Raw genomic sequence first — 26,751 nt, 5'->3', positions numbered from 1 at the left:
TCAAGCATCTAAGGACCGGTTTCTGGCTGACAGCCTTCTTCAGCCTGGATAGCTTGACTCCAGTGATGTGGAGAGCCTGGGACTCACGTCTGAGCATACCCAGCCCACTCGGGGTGAAAATTGCAAAAAACACAGTTGATGGACAGAATGCAGAACAATGTCTTACATTCAGCCCAGTACAAAGATCTGGGCGTAAATCCATCGTGTTTTTTTGCACTCCACGCCACCCTAGGTCAGACAATGGCTATATGCAAATAAGCCTTGACCCTGTGCCTCATGGGAACAGTCCAGCCTGAACTACCAAGCCATGTCTTTCGTAGACCGGATACAACCATCCAAGGACCGGTTTCTGGCTATCAGCCTTCTTCAGCCTGGATAGCTTGACTCCAGTGATGTGGAGAGCCTGGGACTCACGTCTGAGCATACCCAGCCCACTCGGGGTGAAAATTGCAAAAAACACAGTTGATGGACAGAATGCAGAACAATGTCTTACATTCAGCCCAGTACAAAGATCTGGGCGTAAATCCATCGTGTTTTTTTCACTCCACACCACCCTAGGTCAGACAATGGCTATATGCAAATCAGCCTTGACCCTGTGCCTCATGGGAACAGTCCAGCCCGAACTACCAAGCCATGTCTTTCGTAGACCGGATACAACCATCCAAGGACCGGTTTCTGGCTATCAGCCTTCTTCAGCCTGGATAGCTTGACTCCAGTGATGTGGAGAGCCTGGGACTCACGTCTGAGCATACCCAGCCCACTCGGGGTGAAAATTGCAAAAAACACAGTTGATGGACAGAATGCAGAAAAATGTCATACATTCACCCCAGTACAAAGATCTGGGCCTAAATCCATCGTTTTTTTGCACTCCACACCACCCTAGGTCAGACAATGGCTATATGCAAATCAGCCTTGACCCTGTGCCTCATGGGAACAGTCCAGCCCGAACTACCAAGCCATGTCTTTCGTAGACCGGAATCAACCATCCAAGGACCGGTTTCTGGCTATCAGCCTTCTTCAGCCTGGATAGCTTGACTCCAGTGATGTGGAGAGCCTGGGACTCACGTCTGAGCATACCCAGCCCACTCGGGGTGAAAATTGCAAAAAACACAGTTGATGGACAGACTGCAGAACAATGTCTTACATTCAGCCCAGTACAAAGATCTGGGCCAAAATCCATTGTTTTTTTGCACTCCACACCACCCTAGGTCAGACAATGGCTTTATGCAAATCAGCCTGGACCCTGTGCCTCATGGGAACAGTCCAGCCCGAACTACCAAGCCATGTCTTTCGTAGACCGGAATCAACCATCCAAGGACCGGTTTCTGGCTATCAGCCTTCTTCAGCCTGGATAGCTTGACTCCAGTGATGTGGAGAGCCTGGGACTCACGTCTGAGCATACCCAGCCCACTCGGGGTGAAAATTGCAAAAAACACAGTTGATGGACAGAATGCAGAACAATGTCTTACATTCAGCCCACTACAAAGATCTGGGCGTAAATCCATCGTGTTTTTTTCACTCCACACCACCCTAGGTCAGACAATGGCTATATGCAAATCAGCCTTGACCCTGTGCCTCATGGGAACAGTCCAGCCCGAACTACCAAGCCATGTCTTTCGTAGACCGGATACAACCATCCAAGGACCGGTTTCTGGCTATCAGCCTTCTTCAGCCTGGATAGCTTGACTCCAGTGATGAGGAGAGCCTGGGACTCACGTCTGAGCATACCCAGCCCACTCGGGGTGAAAATTGCAAAAAACACAGTTGATGGACAGAATGCAGAAAAATGTCATACATTCACCCCAGTACAAAGATCTGGGCCTAAATCCATCGTTTTTTTGCACACCACACCACCCTAGGTCAGACAATGGCTATATGCAAATCAGCCTTGACCCTGTGCCTCATGGGAACAGTCCAGCCCGAACTACCAAGCCATGTCTTTCGTAGACCGGATACAACCATCCAAGGACCGGTTTCTGGCTATCAGCCTTCTTCAGCCTGGATAGCTTGACTCCAGTGATGTGGAGAGCCTGGGACTCACGTCTGAGCATACCCAGCCCACTCGGGGTGAAAATTGCAAAAAACACAGTTGATGGACAGAATGCAGAAAAATGTCTTACATTCACCCCAGTACAAAGATCTGGGTCTAAATCCATTGTTTTTTTGCACTCCACACCACCCTAGGTCAGACAATGGCTTTATGCAAATCAGCCTGGACCCTGTGCCTCATGGGAACAGTCCAGCCCGAACTACCAAGCCATGTCTTTCATAGACCGGAAACAACCATCCAAGGACCGGTTTCTGGCTATCAGCCTTCTTCAGACTGGATAGCTTGACTCCAGTGATGTCGAGAGCCTGGGACTCACGTCTGAGCATAACCAGCCCACTCGGGGTGAAAATTGCAAAAAAAACAGTTGATGGACAGATTTCAGAAAAATGTCTTAAATTCACCCCAGTACAAAGATCTGGGCGTAAATCCATCGTGTTTTTTTCACTCCACACCACCCTAGGTCAGACAATGGCTATATGCAAATCAGCCTTGACCCTGTGCCTCATGGGAACAGTCCAGCCCGAACTACCAAGCCATGTCTTTCGTAGACCGGATACAACCATCCAAGGACCGGTTTCTGGCTATCAGCCTTCTTCAGCCTGGATAGCTTGACTCCAGTGATGTGGAGAGCCTGGGACTCACGTCTGAGCATACCCAGCCCACTCGGGGTGAAAATTGCAAAAAACACAGTTGATGGACAGAATGCAGAAAAATGTCTTACATTCACCCCAGTACAAAGATCTGGGCCTAAATCCATCGATTTTTTGCACTCCACACCACCCTAGGTCAGACAATGGCTATATGCAAATCAGCCTTGACCCTGTGCCTCATGGGAACAGTCCAGCCCGAACTACCAAGCCATGTCTTTCGTAGACCGGAATCAACCATCCAAGGACCGGTTTCTGGCTATCAGCCTTCTTCAGCCTGGATAGCTTGACTCCAGTGATGTGGAGAGCCTGGGACTCACGTCTGAGCATACCCAGCCCACTCGGGGTGAAAATTGCAAAAAACACAGTTGATGGACAGAATGCAGAACAATGTCTTACATTCAGCCCAGTACAAAGATCAGGGCCAAAATCCATTGTTTTTTTGCACTCCACACCACCCTAGGTCAGACAATGGCTTTATGCAAATCAGCCTGGACCCTGTGCCTCATGGGAACAGTCCAGCCCGAACTACCAAGCCATGTCTTTCCTAGACCGGAATCAAGCATCCATGGACCGGTTTCTGGCTATCAGCCTTCTTCAGCCTGGATAGCTTGACTCCAATGATGTGGAGAGCCTGGGACTCACGTCTTAGCATACCCAGCCCACTCGGGGTGAAAATTGCAAAAAACACAGTTGATGGACAGAATGCAGAGCAATGTCTTACATTCACCCCAGTACAAAGATCTGGGCCTAAATCCATCGATTTTTTGCACTCCACACCACCCTAGGTCAGACAATGGCTATCTGCAAATCAGCCTTGACCCTCTGCCTCATGGCAACAGTCGTGCCCGAACTACCAAGCCATGTCTTTCCTAGACCGGAATCAAGCATCCAAGGACCGGTTTCTGGCTATCAGCCTTCTTCAGCCTGGATAGCTTGACTCCAGTGATGTGGAGAGCCTGGGACTCACGTCTCAGCATACCCAGCCCACTCGGGTGAAAATTGCAAAAAAAACAGTTGATGGGCAGAATGCAGAATATTGTCTTACATTCACCCCAGTACAAAGATCTGGGCCTAAATCCATCGTGTTTTTTTGCACTCCACACCACCCTAGGTCAGACAATGGCTATATGCAAATCAGCCTTGACCCTGTGCCTCATGGGAACAGTCCAGCCCGAACTACCAAGCCATGTCTTTCATAGACGGGAAACAACCATCCAAGGACCGGTTTCTGGCTATCAGCCTTCTTCAGACTGGATAGCTTGACTCCAGTGATGTCGAGAGCCTGGGACTCACGTCTGAGCATACCCAGCCCACTCGGGGTGAAAATTGCAAAAAACACAGTTGATGGACAGAATGCAGAAAAATGTCTTAAATTCACCCCAGTACAAAGATCGGGGCCTAAATCCATCGTTTTTTTGCACTCCACACCACCCTAGGTCAGACAATAGCTATATGCAAATCAGCCTTGACCCTGTGCCTCATGGGAACAGTCCAGCCCAAACTACCAAGCCATGTCTTTCCTAGACCGGAATCAAGCATCTAAGGACCGGTTTCTGGCTATCAGCCTTCTTCAGCCTGGATAGCTTGACTCCAGTGATGTGGAGAGCCTGGGACTCACGTCTGAGCATACCCAGCCCACTCGGGGTGAAAATTGCAAAAAACACAGTTGATGGACAGAATGCAGAACAATGTCTTACATTCAGCCCAGTACAAAGATCTGGGCCAAAATCCATTGTTTTTTTGCACTCCACACCACCCTAGGTCAGACAATGGCTTTATGCAAATCAGCCTGGACCCTGTGCCTCATGGGAACAGTCCAGCCCGAACTACCAAGCCATGTCTTTCCTAGACCGGAATCAAGCATCCAAGGACCGGTTTCTGTCTATCAGTCTTCTTCAGCCTGGATAGCTTGACTCCAGTGATGTGGAGAGCCTGGGACTCACGTTTGAGCATACCTAGCCCACTCGGGGTGAAAATTGCAAAAAACACAGTTGATGGGCAGAATGCAGAACAATGTCTTACATTCACCCCAGTACAAAGATCTGGGCCTAAATCCATCGTTTTTTTGCACTCCACACCACCCTAGGTCAGACAATGGCTATCTGCAAATCAGCCTTGACCCTGTGCCTCATGGGAACAGTCCAGCCCGAACTACCGAGCCATGTCATTCCTAGACCGGAATCAAGCATCCAAGGACCGGTTTCTGGCTATCAGCCTTCTTCAGCCTGGATAGCTTGACTCCAGTGATGTGGAGAGCCTGGGACTCACGTCTGAACATACCCAGCCCACTCGGGGTGAAAATTGCTAAAAACACAGTTGGTGGACAGAATGCAGAACAATGTCTTACATTCACCCCAGTACAAAGATCTGGGCCTAAATTCATCGTTTTTTTGCACTCCACACCACCCTAGGTCAGACAATAGCTATATGCAAATCAGCCTTGACCCTGTGCCTCATGGGAACAGTCCAGCCCAAACTACCAAGCCATGTCTTTCCTAGACCGGAATCAAGCATCTAAGGACCGGTTTCTGGCTGACAGCCTTCTTCAGCCTGGATAGCTTGACTCCAGTGATGTGGAGAGCCTGGGACTCACGTCTGAGCATACCCAGCCCACTCGGGGTGAAAATTGCAAAAAACACAGTTGATGGACAGAATGCAGAACAATGTCTTACATTCAGCCCAGTACAAAGATCTGGGCGTAAATCCATCGTGTTTTTTTGCACTCCACACCACCCTAGGTCAGACAATGGCTATATGCAAATCAGCCTTGACCCTGTGCCTCATGGGAACAGTCCAGCCCGAACTACCAAGCCATGTCTTTCGTAGACCGGAAACAACCATCCAAGGACCGGTTTCTGGCTATCAGCCTTCTTCAGCCTGGATAGCTTGACTCCAGTGATGTGGAGATCCTGGGACTCACGTCTGAGCATACCCAGCCCACTCGGGGTGAAAATTGCAAAAAACACAGTTGATGGACAGAATGCAGAAAAATGTCTTACATTCACCCCAGTACAAAGATCTGGGTCTAAATCCATTGTTTTTTTGCACTCCACACCACCCTAGGTCAGACAATGGCTTTATGCAAATCAGCCTGGACCCTGTGCCTCATGGGAACAGTCCAGCCCGAACTACCAAGCCATGTCTTTCATAGACCGGAAACAACCATCCAAGGACCGGTTTCTGGCTATCAGCCTTCTTCAGACTGGATAGCTTGACTCCAGTGATGTCGAGAGCCTGGGACTAACGTCTGAGCATAACCAGCCCACTCGGGGTGAAAATTGCAAAAAACACAGTTGATGGACAGAATGCAGAAAAATGTCTTAAATTCACCCCAGTACAAAGATCTGGGCCTAAATCCATCGTTTTTTTTGCACTCCACACCACCCTAGGTCAGACAATAGCTATATGCAAATCAGCCTTGACCCTGTGCCTCATGGGAACAGTCCAGCCCAAACTACCAAGCCATGTCTTTCCTAGACCGGAATCAAGCATCTAAGGACCGGTTTCTGGCTGACAGCCTTCTTCAGCCTGGATAGCTTGACTCCAGTGATGTGGAGAGCCTGGGACTCACGTCTGAGCATACCCAGCCCACTCGGGGTGAAAATTGCAAAAAACACAGTTGATGGACAGAATGCAGAACAATGTCTTACATTCAGCCCAGTACAAAGATCTGGGCCAAAATCCATTGTTTTTGTGCACTCCACACCACCCTAGGTCAGACAATGGCTTTATGCAAATCAGCCTGGACCCTGTGCCTCATGGGAACAGTCCAGCCCGAACTACCAAGCCATGTCTTTCCTAGACCGGAATCAAGCATCCATGGACCGGTTTCTGGCTATCAGCCTTCTTCAGCCTGGATAGCTTGACTCCAATGATGTGGAGAGCCTGGGACTCACGTCTTAGCATACCCAGCCCACTCGGGGTGAAAATTGCAAAAAACACAGTTGATGGACAGAATGCAGAGCAATGTCTTACATTCACCCCAGTACAAAGATCTGGGCCTAAATCCATCGATTTTTTGCACTCCACACCACCCTAGGTCAGACAATGGCTATCTGCAAATCAGCCTTGACCCTCTGCCTCATGGCAACAGTCGTGCCCGAACTACCAAGCCATGTCTTTCCCAGACCGGAATCAAGCATCCAAGGACCGGTTTCTGGCTATCAGCCTTCTTCAGCCTGGATAGCTTGACTCCAGTGACGTGGAGAGCCTGGGACTCACGTCTCAGCATACCCAGCCCACTCGGGTGAAAATTGCAAAAAAAACAGTTGATGGGCAGAATGCAGAATAATGTCTTACATTCACCCCAGTACAAAGATCTGGGCCTAAATCCATCGTGTTTTTTTGCACTCCACACCACCCTAGGTCAGACAATGGCTATATGCAAATCAGCCTTGACCCTGTGCCTCATGGGAACAGTCCAGCCCGAACTACCAAGCCATGTCTTTCGTAGACCGGAAACAACCATCCAAGGACCGGTTTCTGGCTATCAGCCTTCTTCAGCCTGGATAGCTTGACTCCAGTGATGTGGAGATCCTGGGACTCACGTCTGAGCATACCCAGCCCACTCGGGGTGAAAATTGCAAAAAACACAGTTGATGGACAGAATGCAGAAAAATGTCTTACATTCACCCCAGTACAAAGATCTGGGTCTAAATCCATTGTTTTTTTGCACTCCACACCACCCTAGGTCAGACAATGGCTTTATGCAAATCAGCCTGGACCCTGTGCCTCATGGGAACAGTCCAGCCCGAACTACCAAGCCATGTCTTTCATAGACCGGAAACAACCATCCAAGGACCGGTTTCTGGCTATCAGCCTTCTTCAGACTGGATAGCTTGACTCCAGTGATGTCGAGAGCCTGGGACTAACGTCTGAGCATAACCAGCCCACTCGGGGTGAAAATTGCAAAAAACACAGTTGATGGACAGAATGCAGAAAAATGTCTTAAATTCACCCCAGTACAAAGATCTGGGCCTAAATCCATCGTTTTTTTTGCACTCCACACCACCCTAGGTCAGACAATAGCTATATGCAAATCAGCCTTGACCCTGTGCCTCATGGGAACAGTCCAGCCCAAACTACCAAGCCATGTCTTTCCTAGACCGGAATCAAGCATCTAAGGACCGGTTTCTGGCTGACAGCCTTCTTCAGCCTGGATAGCTTGACTCCAGTGATGTGGAGAGCCTGGGACTCACGTCTGAGCATACCCAGCCCACTCGGGGTGAAAATTGCAAAAAACACAGTTGATGGACAGAATGCAGAACAATGTCTTACATTCAGCCCAGTACAAAGATCTGGGCCAAAATCCATTGTTTTTGTGCACTCCACACCACCCTAGGTCAGACAATGGCTTTATGCAAATCAGCCTGGACCCTGTGCCTCATGGGAACAGTCCAGCCCGAACTACCAAGCCATGTCTTTCCTAGACCGGAATCAAGCATCCATGGACCGGTTTCTGGCTATCAGCCTTCTTCAGCCTGGATAGCTTGACTCCAATGATGTGGAGAGCCTGGGACTCACGTCTTAGCATACCCAGCCCACTCGGGGTGAAAATTGCAAAAAACACAGTTGATGGACAGAATGCAGAGCAATGTCTTACATTCACCCCAGTACAAAGATCTGGGCCTAAATCCATCGATTTTTTGCACTCCACACCACCCTAGGTCAGACAATGGCTATCTGCAAATCAGCCTTGACCCTCTGCCTCATGGCAACAGTCGTGCCCGAACTACCAAGCCATGTCTTTCCCAGACCGGAATCAAGCATCCAAGGACCGGTTTCTGGCTATCAGCCTTCTTCAGCCTGGATAGCTTGACTCCAGTGACGTGGAGAGCCTGGGACTCACGTCTCAGCATACCCAGCCCACTCGGGTGAAAATTGCAAAAAAAACAGTTGATGGGCAGAATGCAGAATAATGTCTTACATTCACCCCAGTACAAAGATCTGGGCCTAAATCCATCGTGTTTTTTTGCACTCCACACCACCCTAGGTCAGACAATGGCTATATGCAAATCAGCCTTGACCCTGTGCCTCATGGGAACAGTCCAGCCCGAACTACCAAGCCATGTCTTTCATAGACCGGAAACAACCATCCAAGGACCGGTTTCTGGCTATCAGCCTTCTTCAGACTGGATAGCTTGACTCCAGTGATGTCGAGAGCCTGGGACTCACGTCTGAGCATACCCAGCCCACTCGGGGTGAAAATTGCAAAAAACACAGTTGATAAACAGAATGCAGAAAAATGTCTTAAATTCACCCCAGTACAAAGATCGGGGCCTAAATCCATCGTTTTTTTGCACTCCACACCACCCTAGGTCAGACAATAGCTATATGCAAATCAGCCTTGACCCTGTGCCTCATGGGAACAGTCCAGCCCAAACTACCAAGCCATGTCTTTCCTAGACCGGAATCAAGCATCCAAGGACCGGTTTCTGTCTATCAGCCTTCTTCAGCCTGGATAGCTTGACTCCAGTGATGTGGAGAGCCTGGGACTCACGTTTGAGCATACCTAGCCCACTCGGGGTGAAAATTGCAAAAAACACAGTTGATGGGGAGAATGCAGAACAATGTCTTACATTCACCCCAGTACAAAGATCTGGGCCTAAATCCATCGTTTTTTTGCACTCCACACCACCCTAGGTCAGACAATGGCTATCTGCAAATCAGCCTTGACCCTGTGCCTCATGGGAACAGTCCAGCCCGAACTACCGAGCCATGTCATTCCTAGACCGGAATCAAGCATCCAAGGACCGGTTTCTGGCTATCAGCCTTCTTCAGCCTGGATAGCTTGACTCCAGTGATGTGGAGAGCCTGGGACTCACGTCTGAACATACCCAGCCCACTCGGGGTGAAAATTGCAAAAAACACAGTTGGTGGACAGAATGCAGAACAATGTCTTACATTCACCCCAGTACAAAGATCTGGGCCTAAATTCATCGTTTTTTTGCACTCCACACCACCCTAGGTCAGACAATAGCTATATGCAAATCAGCCTTGACCCTGTGCCTCATGGGAACAGTCCAGCCCAAACTACCAAGCCATGTCTTTCCTAGACCGGAATCAAGCATCTACGGACCGGTTTCTGGCTGACAGCCTTCTTTAGCCTGGATAGCTTGACTCCAGTGATGTGGAGAGCCTGGGACTCACGTCTGAGCATACCCAGCCCACTCGGGGTGAAAATTGCAAAAAACACAGTTGATGGACAGAATGCAGAACAATGTCTTACATTCAGCCCAGTACAAAGATCTGGGTGTAAATCCATCGTGTTTTTTTGCACTCCACACCACCCTAGGTCAGACAATGGCTATATGCAAATCAGCCTTGACCCTGTGCCTCATGGGAACAGTCCAGCCCGAACTACCAAGCCATGTCTTTCGTAGACCGGATACAACCATCCAAGGACCGGTTTCTGGCTATCAGCCTTCTTCAGCCTGGATAGCTTGACTCCAGTGATGTGGAGAGCCTGGGACTCACGTCTGAGCATACCCAGCCCACTCGGGGTGAAAATTGCAAAAAACACAGTTGATGGACAGAATGCAGAAAAATGTCTTACATTCACCCCAGTACAAAGATCTGGGTCTAAATCCATTGTTTTTTTGCACTCCACACCACCCTAGGTCAGACAATGGCTTTATGCAAATCAGCCTGGACCCTGTGCCTCATGGGAACAGTCCAACCCGAACTACCAAGCCATGTCTTTCATAGACCGGAAACAACCATCCAAGGACCGGTTTCTGGCTATCAGCCTTCTTCAGACTGGATAGCTTGACTCCAGTGATGTCGAGAGCCTGGGACTCACGTCTGAGCATAACCAGCCCACTCGGGGTGAAAATTGCAAAAAACACAGTTGATGGACAGAATGCAGAAAAATGTCTTAAATTCACCCCAGTACAAAGATCTGGGCCTAAATCCATCGTTTTTTTTGCACTCCACACCACCCTAGGTCAGACAATAGCTATATGCAAATCAGCCTTGACCCTGTGCCTCATGGGAACAGTCCAGCCCAAACTACCAAGCCATGTCTTTCCTAGACCGGAATCAAGCATCTAAGGACCGGTTTCTGGCTGACAGCCTTCTTCAGCCTGGATAGCTTGACTCCAGTGATGTGGAGAGCCTGGGACTCACGTCTGAGCATACCCAGCCCACTCGGGGTGAAAATTGCAAAAAACACAGTTGATGGACAGAATGCAGAACAATGTCTTACATTCAGCCCAGTACAAAGATCTGGGCGTAAATCCATCGCGTTTTTTTGCACTCCACGCCACCCTAGGTCAGACAATGGCTATATGCAAATAAGCCTTGACCCTGTGCCTCATGGGAACAGTCCAGCCTGAACTACCAAGCCATGTCTTTCGTAGACCGGATACAACCATCCAAGGACCGGTTTCTGGCTATCAGCCTTCTTCAGCCTGGATAGCTTGACTCCAGTGATGTGGAGAGCCTGGGACTCACGTCTGAGCATACCCAGCCCACTCGGGGTGAAAATTGCAAAAAACACAGTTGATGGACAGAATGCAGAACAATGTCTTACATTCAGCCCAGTACAAAGATCTGGGCGTAAATCCATCGTGTTTTTTTCACTCCACACCACCCTAGGTCAGACAATGGCTATATGCAAATCAGCCTTGACCCTGTGCCTCATGGGAACAGTCCAGCCCGAACTACCAAGCCATGTCTTTCGTAGACCGGATACAACCATCCAAGGACCGGTTTCTGGCTATCAGCCTTCTTCAGCCTGGATAGCTTGACTCCAGTGATGTGGAGAGCCTGGGACTCACGTCTGAGCATACCCAGCCCACTCGGGGTGAAAATTGCAAAAAACACAGTTGATGGACAGAATGCAGAAAAATGTCATACATTCACCCCAGTACAAAGATCTGGGCCTAAATCCATCGTTTTTTTGCACTCCACACCACCCTAGGTCAGACAATGGCTATATGCAAATCAGCCTTGACCCTGTGCCTCATGGGAACAGTCCAGCCCGAACTACCAAGCCATGTCTTTCGTAGACCGGAATCAACCATCCAAGGACCGGTTTCTGGCTATCAGCCTTCTTCAGCCTGGATAGCTTGACTCCAGTGATGTGGAGAGCCTGGGACTCACGTCTGAGCATACCCAGCCCACTTGGGGTGAAAATTGCAAAAAACACAGTTGATGGACAGACTGCAGAACAATGTCTTACATTCAGCCCAGTACAAAGATCTGGGCCAAAATCCATTGTTTTTTTGCACTCCACACCACCCTAGGTCAGACAATGGCTTTATGCAAATCAGCCTGGACCCTGTGCCTCATGGGAACAGTCCAGCCCGAACTACCAAGCCATGTCTTTCCTAGACCGGAATCAAGCATCCATGGACCGGTTTCTGGCTATCAGCCTTCTTCAGCCTGGATAGCTTGACTCCAATGATGTGGAGAGCCTGGGACTCACGTCTTAGCATACCCAGCCCACTCGGGGTGAAAATTGCAAAAAACACAGTTGATGGACAGAATGCAGAGCAATGTCTTACATTCACCCCAGTACAAAGATCTGGGCCTAAATCCATCGATTTTTTGCACTCCACACCACCCTAGGTCAGACAATGGCTATCTGCAAATCAGCCTTGACCCTCTGCCTCATGGCAACAGTCGTGCCCGAACTACCAAGCCATGTCTTTCCTAGACCGGAATCAAGCATCCAAGGACCGGTTTCCTGCTATCAGCCTTCTTCAGCCTGGATAGCTTGACTCCAGTGATGTGGAGAGCCTGGGACTCACGTCTCAGCATACCCAGCCCACTCGGGTGAAAATTGCAAAAAAAACAGTTGATGGGCAGAATGCAGAATAATGTCTTACATTCACTCCAGTACAAAGATCTGGGCCTAAATCCATCGTGTTTTTTTGCACTCCACACCACCCTAGGTCAGACAATGGCTATATGCAAATCAGCCTTGACCCTGTGCCTCATGGGAACAGTCCAGCCCGAACTACCAAGCCATGTCTTTCATAGACCGGAAACAACCATCCAAGGACCGGTTTCTGGCTATCAGCCTTCTTCAGACTGGATAGCTTGACTCCAGTGATGTCGAGAGCCTGGGACTCACGTCTGAGCATACCCAGCCCACTCGGGGTGAAAATTGCAAAAAACACAGTTGATGGACAGAATGCAGAACAATGTCTTACATTCACCCCAGTACAAAGATCGGGGCCTAAATCCATCGTTTTTTTGCACTCCACACCACCCTAGGTCAGACAATAGCTATATGCAAATCAGCCTTGACCCTGTGCCTCATGGGAACAGTCCAGCCCAAACTACCAAGCCATGTCTTTCCTAGACCGGAATCAAGCATCTAAGGACCGGTTTCTGGCTGACAGCCTTCTTCAGCCTGGATAGCTTGACTCCAGTGATGTGGAGAGCCTGGGACTCACGTCTGAGCATACCCAGCCCACTCGGGGTGAAAATTGCAAAAAACACAGTTGATGGACAGAATGCAGAACAATGTCTTACATTCACCCCAGTACAAAGATCTGGGCCTAAATCCATCGTTTTTTTGCACTCCACACCACCCTAGGTCAGACAATGGCTATATGCAAATCAGCCTTGACCCTGTGCCTCATGAGAACAGTCCAGCCCGAACTACCAAGCCATGTCTTTCGTAGACCGGAATCAACCATCCAAGGACCGGTTTCTGGCTATCAGCCTTCTTCAGCCTGGATAGCTTGACTCCAGTGATGTGGAGAGCCTGGGACTCACGTCTGAGCATACCCAGCCCACTCGGGGTGAAAATTGCAAAAAACACAGTTGATGGACAGAATGCAGAACAATGTCTTACATTCAGCCCAGTACAAAGATCTGGGCCAAAATCCATTGTTTTTTTGCACTCCACACCACCCTAGGTCAGACAATGGCTTTATGCAAATCAGCCTGGACCCTGTGCCTCATGGGAACAGTCCAGCCCGAACTACCAAGCCATGTCTTTCCTAGACCGGAATCAAGCATCCAAGGACCGGTTTCTGTCTATCAGCCTTCTTCAGCCTGGATAGCTTGACTCCAGTGATGTGGAGAGCCTGGGACTCACGTTTGAGCATACCTAGCCCACTCGGGGTGAAAATTGCAAAAAACACAGTTGATGGGCAGAATGCAGAACAATGTCTTACATTCACCCCAGTACAAAGATCTGGGCCTAAATCCATCGTATTTTTGCACTCCACACCACCCTAGGTCAGACAATGGCTATCTGCAAATCAGCCTTGACCCTGTGCCTCATGGGAACAGTCCAGCCCGAACTACCGAGCCATGTCATTCCTAGACCGGAATCAAGCATCCAAGGACCGGTTTATAGCTATCAGCCTTCTTCAGCCTGGATAGCTTGACTCCAGTGATGTGGAGAGCCTGGGACTCACGTCTGAACATACCCAGCCCACTCAAGGTGAAAATTGCAAAAAACACAGTTGGTGGACAGAATGCAGAACAATGTCTTACATTCACCCCAGTACAAAGATCTGGGCCTAAATTCATCGTTTTTTTGCACTCCACACCACCCTAGGTCAGACAATAGCTATATGCAAATCAGCCTTGACCCTGTGCCTCATGGGAACAGTCCAGCCCAAACTACCAAGCCATTCATTTCCTAGACCGGAATCAAGCATCTAAGGACCGGTTTCTGGCTGACAGCCTTCTTCAGCCTGGATAGCTTGACTCCAGTGATGTGGAGAGCCAGGGACTCACGTCTGAGCATACCCAGCCCACTCGGGGTGAAAATTGCAAAAAACACAGTTGATGGACAGAATGCAGAACAATGTCTTACATTCAGCCCAGTACAAAGATCTGGGCGTAAATCCATCGTGTTTTTTTGCACTCCACACCTCCCTAGGTCAGACAATGGCTATATGCAAATCAGCCTCGACCCTGTGCCTCATGGGAACAGTCCCGCCCGAACTACCAAGCCATGTCTTTCGTAGACCGGATACAACCATCCAAGGACCGGTTTCTGGCTATCAGCCTTCTTCAGCCTGGATAGCTTGACTCCAGTGATGTGGAGAGCCTGGGTCTCATGTTTGAGCATACCCAGCCCACTCGGGGTGAAAATTGCAAAAAACACAGTTGATGGGCAGAATGCAGAACAATGTCTTACATTCACCCCAGTACAAAGATCTGGGCCTAAATCCATCGTTTTTTTGCACTCCACACCACCCTAGATCAGACAATGGCTATCTGCAAATCAGCCTTGACCCTGTGCCTCATGGGAACAGTCCAGCCCGAACTACCGAGCCATGTCATTCCTAGACCGGAATCAAGCATCCAAGGACCGGTTTCTGGCTATCAGCCTTCTTCAGCCTGGATAGCTTGACTCCAGTGATGTGGAGAGCCTGGGACTCACGTCTGAGCATACCCAGCCCACTCGGGGTGAAAATTGCAAAAAAAAACAGTTGATGGACAGAATGCAGAAAAATGTCTTAAATTCACCCCAGTACAAAGATCTGGGCCTAAATCCATCGTTTTTTTGCACTCCACATCACCCTAGGTCAGACAATGGCTATATGCAAATCAGCCGTGACCCTGTGCCTCATGGGAACAGTCCAGCCCGAGCTACCAAGCCATGTCTTTCCTAGACCGGAATCAAGCATCCAAGGACCGGTTTCTGTCTATCAGCCTTCTTCAGCCTGGATGGCTTGATTCCAGTGATGTGGAGAGCCTGGGACTCACGTTTGAGCATACCCAGCCCACTCGGGGTGAAAATTGCAAAAAACACAGTTGATGGGCAGAATGCAGAACAATGTCTTACATTCACCCCAGTACAAAGATCTGGGCCTAAATCCATCGTTTTTTTGCACTCCACACCACCCTAGGTCAGACAATGGCAATCTTCCAATCAGCCTTGACCCTGTGCCTCATAGGAACAGTCCAGCCCGAACTACCGAGCCATGTCATTCCTAGACCGGAATCAAGCATCCAAGGACCGGTTTCTGGCTATCAGCCTTCTTCAGCCTGGATAGCTTGACTCCAGTGATGTGGAGAGCCTGGGACTCACGTCTGAGCATACCCAGCCCACTTGGGGTGAAAATTGCAAAAAACACAGTTGATGGACAGAATGCAGAAAAATGTCTTACATTCACCCCAGTACAAAGATCTGGGCCTAAATTCATCGTTTTTTTGCACTCCACACCACCCTAGGTCAGACAATAGCTATATGCAAATCAGCCTTGACCCTGTGCCTCATGGGAACAGTCCAGCCCAAACTACCAAGCCATGTCTTTCCTAGACCGGAATCAAGCATCTAAGGACCGGTTTCTGGCTGACAGCCTTCTTCAGCCTGGATAGCTTGACTCCAGTGATGTGGAGAGCCTGGGACTCACGTCTGAGCATACCCAGCCCACTCGGGGTGAAAATTGCAAAAAACACAGTTGATGGACAGAATGCAGAACAATGTCTTGCATTCAGCCCAGTACAAAGATCTGGGTGTAAATCCATCGTGTTTTTTTGCACTCCACACCACCCTAGGTCAGACAATGGCTATATGCAAATCAGCCTTGACGCTGTGCCTCATGGGAACAGTCCAGCCCGAACTACCAAGCCATGTCTTTCGTAGACCGGATACAACCATCCAAGGACCGGTTTCTGGCTATCAGCCTTCTTCAGCCTGGATAGCTTGACTCCAGTGATGTGGAGAGCCTGGGACTCACGTCTGAGCATACCCAGCCCACTCGGGGTGAAAATTGCAAAAAACACAGTTGATGGACAGAATGCAGAAAAATGTCTTACATTCACCCCAGTACAAAGATCTGGGCCTAAATCCATCGTTTTTTTGCACTCCACACCACCCTAGGTCAGACAATGGCTATATGCAAATCAGCCTTGACCCTGTGCCTCATGGGAACAGTCCAGCCCGAACTACCAAGCCATGTCTTTCGTAGACCGGAATCAACCATCCAAGGACCGGTTTCTGGCTATCAGCCTTCTTCAGCCTGGATAGCTTGACTCCAGTGATGTGGAGAGCCTGGGACTCACGTCTGAGCATACCCAGCCCACTCGGGTGGAAAATTGCAAAAAACACAGTTGATGGACAGAATGCAGAACAATGTCTTACATTCAGCCCAGTACAAAGATCTGGGCCAAAATCCATTGTTTTTTTGCACTCCACACCACCCTAGGTCAGACAATGGCTTTATGCAAATCAGCCTGGACCCTGTGCCTCATGGGAACAGTCCAGCCTGAACTACCAAGCCATGTCTTTCCTAGACCGGAATCAAGCATCCATGGACCGGTTTCTGGCTATCAGCCTTCTTCAGCCTGGATAGCTTGACTCCAATGATGTGGAGAGCCTGGGACTCACGTCTTAGCATACCCAGCTCACTCGGGGTGAAAATTGCAAAAAACACAGTTGATGGACAGAATGCAGAGCAATGTCTTACATTCACCCCAGTACAAAGATCTGGGCCTAAATCCATCGATTTTTTGCAGTCCACACCACCCTAGGTCAGACAATGGCTATCTGCAAATCAGCCTTGACCCTGTGCCTCATGGGAACAGTCCAGCCCGAACTACCAAGCCATGTCTTTCCTAGACCGGAATCAAGCATCCAAGGACCGGTTTCTGGCTATCAGCCTTCTTCAGCCTGGATAGCTTGACTCCAGTGATGTGGAGAGCCTGGGACTCACGTCTCAGCATACCCAGCCCACTCAGGGTGAAAATTGCAAAAAACACAGTTGATGGACAGAATGCAGAACAATGTCTTACATTCACCCAGTACAAAGATCTGGGCCTAAATCCATCGTTTTTTTGCACTCCACACCACCCTGGCTATATGCAAATCAGCCTTGACCCTGTGCCTCATGGGAACAGTCCATCCCGAACTACCAAGCCATGTCTTTCCTAGACCGAAATCAAGCATCCAAGGACTGGTTTCTGGCTATCAGCCTTCTTCAGCCTGGATAGCTTGACTCCAGTGATGTGTAGAGCCTGGGACTTACGTCTGAGCATACCCAGCCCACTCGGGGTGAAAATTGCAAAAAACACAGTTGATGGTCAGAATGCAGAACAATGTCTTACATTTACCCCAGTACAAAGATCTGGGCCTAAATCCATCGTTTTCTGGCACTCCAGACCACCCTATGGCAGACAATGGCTATATGCAAATCAGCCTTGACCCTGTGCCTCTTGGGAACAGTCCAGTCCGAACTACCAAGCCATGTCTTTCCCAGACCGGAATCAAGCATCCAAGGACCGGTTTCTGGCTATCAGCCTTCTTCAGCCTGGATAGCTTGACTCCAGTGATGTCGAGAGCCTGGGACTCACGTCTGAGCATACCCAGCCCACTCGGGGTGAAAATTGCAAAAAACACAGTTGATGGACAGAATGCAGATCAATGTCTTACATTTACCCCAGTACAAAGATCAGGGCCTAAATCCATTGTTTTTTGGCACTCCACACCACCCTAGGTCAGACAATGGCTATATGCAAATCAGCCTTGACCCTGTTCCTCATGGGAACAGTCCAGCCCGAACTACCAAGCAATGTCTTTTTATAGACCCGAATCAAGCATCCAAGGACCGGTTTCTGACTACTGGCAGTCAGTGTAGTTTCTGAATCTTCCTAGTAACAGAGCAGAATTTGGGCACCTTCAAAAGAAGCTGGGCCGCTGCATTTTGTAATGATTGCAACTTGGATTGAGATTGTTTGTTTATCCCTAGATAAAGTGTAGTTTAATAATTTGTCCTCAAAAGTATTAAAGCATCTGCCAGCATCTTTTGCAAGTCAGGAAGTATAAAAAGGAAACATCTTTTTTGAGATCTTGATAATGTAAAAGCAGGAAGATGTTATTCGATTTGTCTGCTATGAAAAATCTAAATCTTCATCAACTATGATCTCTAAGTTTTTACCTTTTGGACAGGAGATGGTTGGGGGCCAAGCTCAGCAGGCCACCAGGAGTTGTTCCAGAATTATGTGTTATTCCCAAACAATATCCCCTCCGTTTTTGCTGTGTTAAATTCCAATCATTTTTCCTGCATCCAGACTCAGATCTGAGTCAGGCAAATGTTAACATTTTCAGCAACCCTGCCATCCTATGTGGGACTAGGTGCAATTTTATGTGTAACATCGGTATAGGATGTAGAAGTAAAATCAAATGATTGGATACGTTTCACCAGGGAGGTAATATAAACATTAACTAGCGTAGGGAATAAAGAGGACCCCAGTGGTACCCCACAAGACAGAGCAAGTTGAATTTAAAACTGACCATCTCCAGCATTTGTTTCCTATTGGCTGAGAAGGAACTGAGTAAAGTCAGGGCTGCACTTCTGACCCCAACCCTCTCAAGCCGGTTGATAAGCACCCTATGGTTCACAGTATCAAATGCGGCTGAGCGGTCCAAAAGAATCAGCACTGCCCTACCTCCCTCATTGACCAGTCTGTGGATCTCCTCAGTAGCAACCTCTAGGGCTGCTCAGTGCAGTGTTTTGACCTGAAACCCTGTTGGGAAGGATTCAAGATGCTATTAGAATCCATATAAAACGTGGGTTCTTCATTCAAAACTTTTTCCAAAATGTTGTCAGGAAAAAGCAATCGTGAGATGGGACGATAGTTCTTAGTATCAGTCGTATCCAATTTTTCTTAGAATACAGAGGTCTGATGCTTTCTTGTAGGCCCTTCGATATTGACTCAACACTAGAATCAAATTCAGTAATCTAGTCAAATGAACTGCTATCAAGCCTGGGACCCAATGCAGAACAAAAGGCAGGCAGGGAATCAGATGGAGACCCAGATTAAGTGGTTGCAATCAGATTTATAACTTTATCCTCACACATTTCCGCAAGTAGCAAGCCAGCAGTGTCTCCATGAGGGTTATTATTTTTATTTGCCACAAATTCATCATAAGCACTGTTTACCTTGTCCAAGACATCCCAATGCTTAAGAAGGTTAAACACATCCCATTCATAACACTTCAGTGTCAACTTGCAACCAGCACTACAGAACCCAGGAGATGCCATCAGAGGGCCCAAAAGGAAGACACACTAAAGAATGAGCGACTTTATCAGCTACAGAAGCCACAGCTTTGTAGTAAAAACCATGTACGAGCCACAGAATAGGGATGGCAGTACTATCATAGGAGACACCATCATTACATCACTGTGCAGGAGCAGGTGGCAGCCCACGTGAGAAACAAGTTCCAGGCATGGAGCTGCCCATATCTGGAGCTACACTCCCCTTAAAAAACATCACCTAAAAAGGGGAAGACCATAAGAGAAAGTAGAAGAAAGCAATACAACCGTCCTCAGCACCTTTATGCACCGATGGCCAGACCCACAAAAGCATGAGTCAATAAGAGAGCAATGGCGCAAGGATATCTAGGCACAGACATCCAATGCATAAGGATGCAAATATCCATCTCAAGAATGAGGACAGCAAGCAGCAGACATTGAGAGTACAAACAGGCACATGAAGGATGAACCCCACAGCTGAAACCTGTACAGTAAACAGTAAGGAAGGTAGTGGCACACAAGATGGTCTGACGTCCTCTGCATGTCCAGCAATGTTAGAAGGCACCCCAGAAAAATATCCTTTCAACTGGAACAAATGGCAGGACAGCCAAACAGGGAGCAAGGAGAGAAACCACAACAGTACAAATACTTCACTCCCAGTCATGCACAAATTCAAACAAGAAGAACTGAAGACATAATTAAATCAGACACAAAACAAGAGGGACTGATTTAAAACCCTGCACCAAAGAGCCATGTCAGGGCACCTTACTCAATCAATATAATGAATTTCAGGATGTCTTTGACAAAGAAGAGACAATTACCCTACCATGCCACTGAAGTCGAATTTCTAGTGTTCATAATTTCACCATCAGGAATCCAGATGGATAAAAAGAAAATCGAAGTGATACTAAAAACCCACTAATGTTAAAGAAATCCAAAGTCTACTAGGTTTCACCAACTTTTATCTGCAATGTCCTACCCACTTTCTAAAATAGTTACTTCCATAACTCAATAATTCAAAAAAGGGGATTGCGTTCCTGTGGTCAAGGGAAGATGATCAAGAGTTCGAATTACTCAACCAAAGGTTCACCTCGGCTCCGGTCCTTAGATACTTGGATCCAACCCTACCTTACTATGCGGACGCAGAATCCTCTCAGTATGCCTTTGGAGAAAGAAACACAACACTATAGCTGAACCGAAACTGCTGGCAATCAAATTTGTGTTCGAGAATTAGAGGCACTATTTACTAGGAGCTTGTCACACTGTTGCCATTTAATCCAACCACAAAAATGTAGGGGAAGGTGCTGCCCACCATCGGCATGGCCATGTTTGCACCCCAAAAAATGGCTCAGCAGTCTTTCTGTACCCCAATTGGTCCCACTATGGGTGTAGAAAGCCTATTGGACACCAGGAACTGCATTTATGCAGTATTTAGTTGGGGGAGCAAACCTCTGGGGCCCAATAGACTTTCTGCCTCCCTGGGGAATGGATAGGAGTATTCATGGACAATCTGACCCCCCCCCCCTGGGAGACAGAAATCCTATTAAACATCTGGGATTTCAAAACGGCACATAAAAAAAATAAAAGGAGGGTGAGCCTACCTTGCCATACCCCTGTCCTAGAAGGGGCAATATTGTCTTTGTACCCCCAGCGGCAAATATGATGTTTTGCTCCATTTGGGGAGATTATACCACATCTGCCACACTGGGGGTAACAAGCCCACTAGACACCAGACATTTTGCATTTGGGGCAAAAGGAAATGGGTTTTGGAGTTGCATTCTGGCATTGTCCACACTCCCATCCCAAAAGGCAAACCAATCTTCCACCCCCAACCTGGGTCAGATAGAGGGTGTGCCCCCAATTTGCCCCTGTGGGAGGTCGAAAGAATACTAGGCACCAGAGATTTCAAAATGATGCCAAAATAAACAAAAAATGAGGTAATGACCTCCTCTGGCATGGAGCCATACCCCAGTACCTGAAGGGGCAATAGTGTCTTTCTGCCCCCCTGGGGGTAGATAGTAAGTTTGTCCTAATGTGGCAGGTTGACCCAAATCTGCCCCCGGGCAGTAGAAAGCCCACTAGACACCAGCCAATTTGCATTGGGGCAAAAGAATGGGGTGCTGGTGTCACACTCTGACATTAGGCCATGCTCCCACTGCAGGGGGTCAAAACCAGTATTGTTGGCCTCCCTGGATGGCAGAGAGGGAGTGTGCCCCCCGGGGGGCAGAAAGCTCACTGAATGACAAAACAATTTTTTTCACTAACTGAGTCAGTCTGCTGATATCAGGCCCTACCGTCACCACTATAGCCTCAACAGACTTTCTCCTCTCCTGCAGACTATACCATTTCATCCCACAGCAAGCAAGAGGGCATTTGATTCTTTTGGGTGTTGTGTTTATATACGGGACAAGAGAGTGTTGCTAAATCTCAATATCATCCCACTTGCCATGGTGAATAGCTGCACTTTTTGGGCTGGGGCAGGACGCCACCAGAAGAAAAACTCCCATAATCAGACATTTCAGAAAACTAGACATCGAAAGAAGTCCAGGGTGGTATGCCTTGTGTGGATCTCATGATGTTTTCTTACCCACAATGTTCTAAAATCACACATTTTCCTCGCATTTCTGTAATGTAAACTTCCGGAATACACAGGGATCCACAACATTCCTACTACCCAGCATTACCCCAATATTGTGTTTTTTTTAGTCAAAGTATCATATTTGGAAGGGATTTTGGGGAAGAAAAGCTGGTGAGACACACATAAATAATCCCAGGCTGGACTTCCCTCAGAGTCTAGTTTTAAAAATGTACAGGTGTGCTAGATTTCCCTCGGTGTCAGCTGAGCTAAGGCCCAAAATACAGAGTTACCCACATTTATATTGGCAGGTTTGCTCAGTTTCCATTGGTGCAGGCTGAGCAAGGGCCCAAAATCTACAGCTGCTCACTTTTCAAAAAAGGGTCAGCTTTGAGTGGAAAAACTTGATGTATCCATGTAGCATTTTTGGGCTCTTTTCTGCCACGGCCACTAGCCCTACTTACACAAGTGAGGTACATTTTAGTCAAAGTGTGATAGTTGCAAGGGATTCTGGGTAAGAAAAGCTGGATTTCCCTGGGTGTTAAGTTTTCAAAAATGGACAGGTTTGCTATGTTTTTCAAATGGCCAGCTGAGCTAAGGCTCAAAATCCACAGCTACCCACATTGCCAAAAAGGGTCAGTTTCAGTGGAAAAATGTGATGTGTCTATGTTGTAATTTGGACCCTTTTCTGTTGTGGGCTTTCCACAGTATCCAGAACTTTCCCTCACAGATATGTGGGAAAAATGTGTTTATATAGTCAACGTTTGAGATTACAAAGGCTTCTGGCTAAAAGCACCTAGGGAGAGCCACACAAGTAACCCCATCCCAGATTTCCCTGGTGTCTAGTTTTAAATTAAGATTTGCTCATTTCTTCTAGATGCCAGCTGAGCCAGGGCCCACAATAACCAACTACCCACTTTTCCCCAATATTGTGGTTTTTTAGTCAAAGTACCATATTTGGAAGGAATTAGGGGGAAGAAAAGCTGTTGAGAGCCACATAAGTAATCCCAGGCTGGACTTCCCTCAGTGCCTAGTTTTAAAAATATACACGTGTGCTAGGTTTCCCCCAGTGTCAGCTAGGTTTGCTCAGTTTCCATAGGTGCTGGCTGAGCTAGGGCCCAAAATCTACAGCTGCCCACTTTTCAAATAAAGGGTCAGTTTTGAGTGGAAAAATGTGATGATTCCTTGTTGCATTTTGGGCTTTTTTCTGCCGTGGGCACTATGCCTACTGACACAAGAGAGGTACCATTTTTATCAGGAGACTTGGGGTAATGTTGATTAGAAGGAAATATCTAGCTCCCTGCAGATTCTAGAATGTTCTGAGTCAGAAATTTGGGGATAATACATTTCTCTAGTCAACGCTTGAGGCTTGCAAGGAATTCTGGGTAAAAACGAGAGGAAAATGTATTACCCTGTCTGCATAAGTGCTGTACTATTTTTTATAAAGAAACTTGGGGAACTGCTGGGTGGAAAGAAGTTTGTAGTTCCCCACAGATTCCAGAACTTTCCATTACAGTAATATCTGAAAATGTGTTTTTAGTCAAAGTTTGAGGTTGGCAAGGGTTTCTGGGTAAGAAAAAAAACCTGGTGAGAGGCACGCACATCACCACTTCCTGGATTCTTTCAAGTGTATAGTTTTCACAAATCTATAGCTTTGCTAGATTTCCCTAGTCGCCAGCTGAGCTTGGGTCCTAAATCTATATCTACCCACTTAAATAAAAAAGGGTCAATTTTGAGTGGAAAAATGTGCTGTGAGCATGGTGAGGTTTGTGCCCTTTCACACAAGTGAGGTACTATTTTAATCACGAGGCTTACGGGGATGCTTAATGGAAGTTGGTGGATCCCAGTAGATTCCAGAACTTTCAATCACAGAAACATGAGGAAAATATATTTGTTTTGTAAAAGTTTGAGGTTTGCAAGGGATTCTGGGAAAAAAAGATCTGGTGCGAGCCATGCAAGTCACTCCACCCTGAATCCCTTTGGTGTCTTGAAATGGTCAGGTTTGCTAGGGTTTGTTGGGTGCCTGCTGAGCTAGAGCCCAATATTTATTATTATTATTATTATTATTGAATTTTATACCGCGCACGGTTACCCTGAGGCATCCCAGCGCCTATAGAGACCAAGAGCAGACTGCTAATAGAGAACAGGGGAGCTACCATTATTCTGGAAAAAGATACGTTTTCAGATGTTTTCGGAATCTGAGAAGGTTTGGTTCAGAGCGCAGCGAGAATGGGAGGGAGTTCCAGGCGCGCGCTGTATGGAAAGAGAAACTCCGGCCCCCTGAGCGGGCTCTCCTGATTCTCTTTGTCTGAAGGAAATGTTTGTTGACAGAGCGTAAGGCTCTTGTGGGCTTATATGGACAAATCATGTCCTTCAGAATAGCTGGTCCTTTACCCTGTATGCTCTTGTGGGCAATGCACAGGGCCTTAAAGGTGACTCTCTCTTTGACAGGGAGCCAATGAAGTGCTTTTAAAGCAGGCCTGGCTGACTGTCTGGCCGGAACGTTCCGCAGCAGCCTTGCTGCTGCGTTCTGCACTTGTTGTAGGATCTTAAACGTTAATTCTGGTGCTCCAAGAAAGAGCGCATTACTGTAGTCCAGGCGTGAGATGATTAAGCCTTGGACTAACAGCTTCCGGGAGAGTTCTGGTAGCAGAGGGAGAACCTTGCGGGCCGACCGGAGCATTCCATAGCACACGCCCGCGGTCTTTTTGGCGTGTGTCCTAAAGGACAAATCCGGCTCCAGCCAGACCCCCAGGCTCTTAATCTCCTTTTTAGGATCGGGCGGGGTGCCCATGCAGTTGGGCCAGCTGCTTGGCGAGAGGGCAAAACTTGACTGGCCCAAGATCATCAGCTCGGTTTTTGATCCGTTCAATTTGAGCGATGACCTGGACATCCAATCAAACACCTCTCTCAAGCAAGCATGAAGTGTCTCAGGCTGTTTCTCCAGCTGTGTAAGACTCACCACTAGCTGGGTGTCATCCGCATAGCTTATGGTCTTAAAGCCAAACGGAGACACCACACCTTCCAAGGGTGCCATATACACGTTAAATAACGTGGGGCTCAGGGATGAGCCCTGTGGCACCCCGCAATGAAGTGGGAGAGGAGGGGATTTTGCGTTTCCTTCCCAGACCTCGAAGGTACGCCCCTCCAAAAAGGAGGTCAACCATTCCAGGGCCACTCCTGCGACACCCGACTCGGCTAGACGTTGTATCAGCACCCCATGGTTGACGGTATCGAAGGCCGCACTGAGGTCCAGGAGGATCACTGCCACTGATCCCCCTCCGTCCAAAGTGCTTCTGGCCTCCTCTACCACTGCTAGCAGAGCCGTGTCCGTTCCATGGCCTGGACGAAATCCCGTCTGGGAGTCCCTCAACCGGCCATTCTCCTCAAGAAAGTTTGATAACCGATGGTTCGCCAACCTCTCGGCAATCTTACTCACTCCTGGTAATAAGGAGATGGGCCTGAAATTGGCCAAGTTCTGCGGGTCCAGGCCCGGCTTCTTCAGAAGCGCTTTGACCACCGCACTCTTCCAGTCAGGCGGCACAGTCCCCTGGGTGCACGAGAGATTGATCAAATCGGTCACGGGCTCTCCTATCGCCAAGGCGGCCTGCTTAAGGTACCGCATCGGGACTGGGTCCCGAGGTGAGCCACTTTTCAGGCTCCCGAGGACCTTCAGCACTTCGCCTGAAGATACAGGACCAAATGACATCAGTCGATTTTCCGACATGCTGAAGTCCTCAGAAGGGGACGATGTTCCCACCACCGAGGGGAGAGAACTAATAATAATATCAATTTTGTTTTTAAAATAGGTGGCTAATTCCATACATTTTTCCTGTGGTCTCTCGTAGACAGGAATAGGCTCAGGTGGTTTAAGAAGCCCCTTCATCACTAGGAAGGCTTCCCTGGATGAGGACGCAGCGTGATTTACTCTCTCCTCGTAGAAGGAGGTCTTAGCAGTACGTATAGCACGTTTGTATATTCTTAGTTCCATGCGATATTTTTCCCTGCTATCTATCTCCGGGCTCCTCCTCCATAGTCTCTCCGCGCGTTTGCAGTTCTGCCTCAGGGTTCTGAGCTCTGGGGTATACCAAGGGGCAGACCCCTTTCTCTTATCCCTAATGAGCATCTTCTTGAGTGGAAGCACATGGTCCACTGCATTGGTCAACCAATTCCTCACTATAGCATCTGCAGACACCGGATCACCACCCTTCTCAGCTGCTTACTTTGAAAAGAAAGGGTCAGAATAAAGTGGAACAATGTGACGTATCCATGGTGCATTTTTGGCCATTTTCTGTCGCAGGCACCACACCTATCCACACAAATGACATACAATTTTATTGAAAGACTTCAGGGAATGCTGGGTACAAGTGGCTCCCTGCAGAATGCAGAACATTCCATTACAGAAATGTGAAGAAAATGTTTTTTTAGTCTACATTTTTGGTTTGTAGGAGATTCTGGGTAAACAATCCTAGTAAGAGCCATGCCAGTCACCCAACCTGGATTCTCCAAGATGTCTAGCTT

Source organism: Lissotriton vulgaris, chromosome 4_1 (assembly GCF_964263255.1).
Source record: "Lissotriton vulgaris chromosome 4_1, aLisVul1.2, whole genome shotgun sequence".
NCBI lineage: Eukaryota > Metazoa > Chordata > Amphibia > Caudata > Salamandridae > Lissotriton > Lissotriton vulgaris.
The sequence above is the reverse complement of the archived record's forward strand: the minus strand, read 5'-3'. Positions refer to the sequence as shown.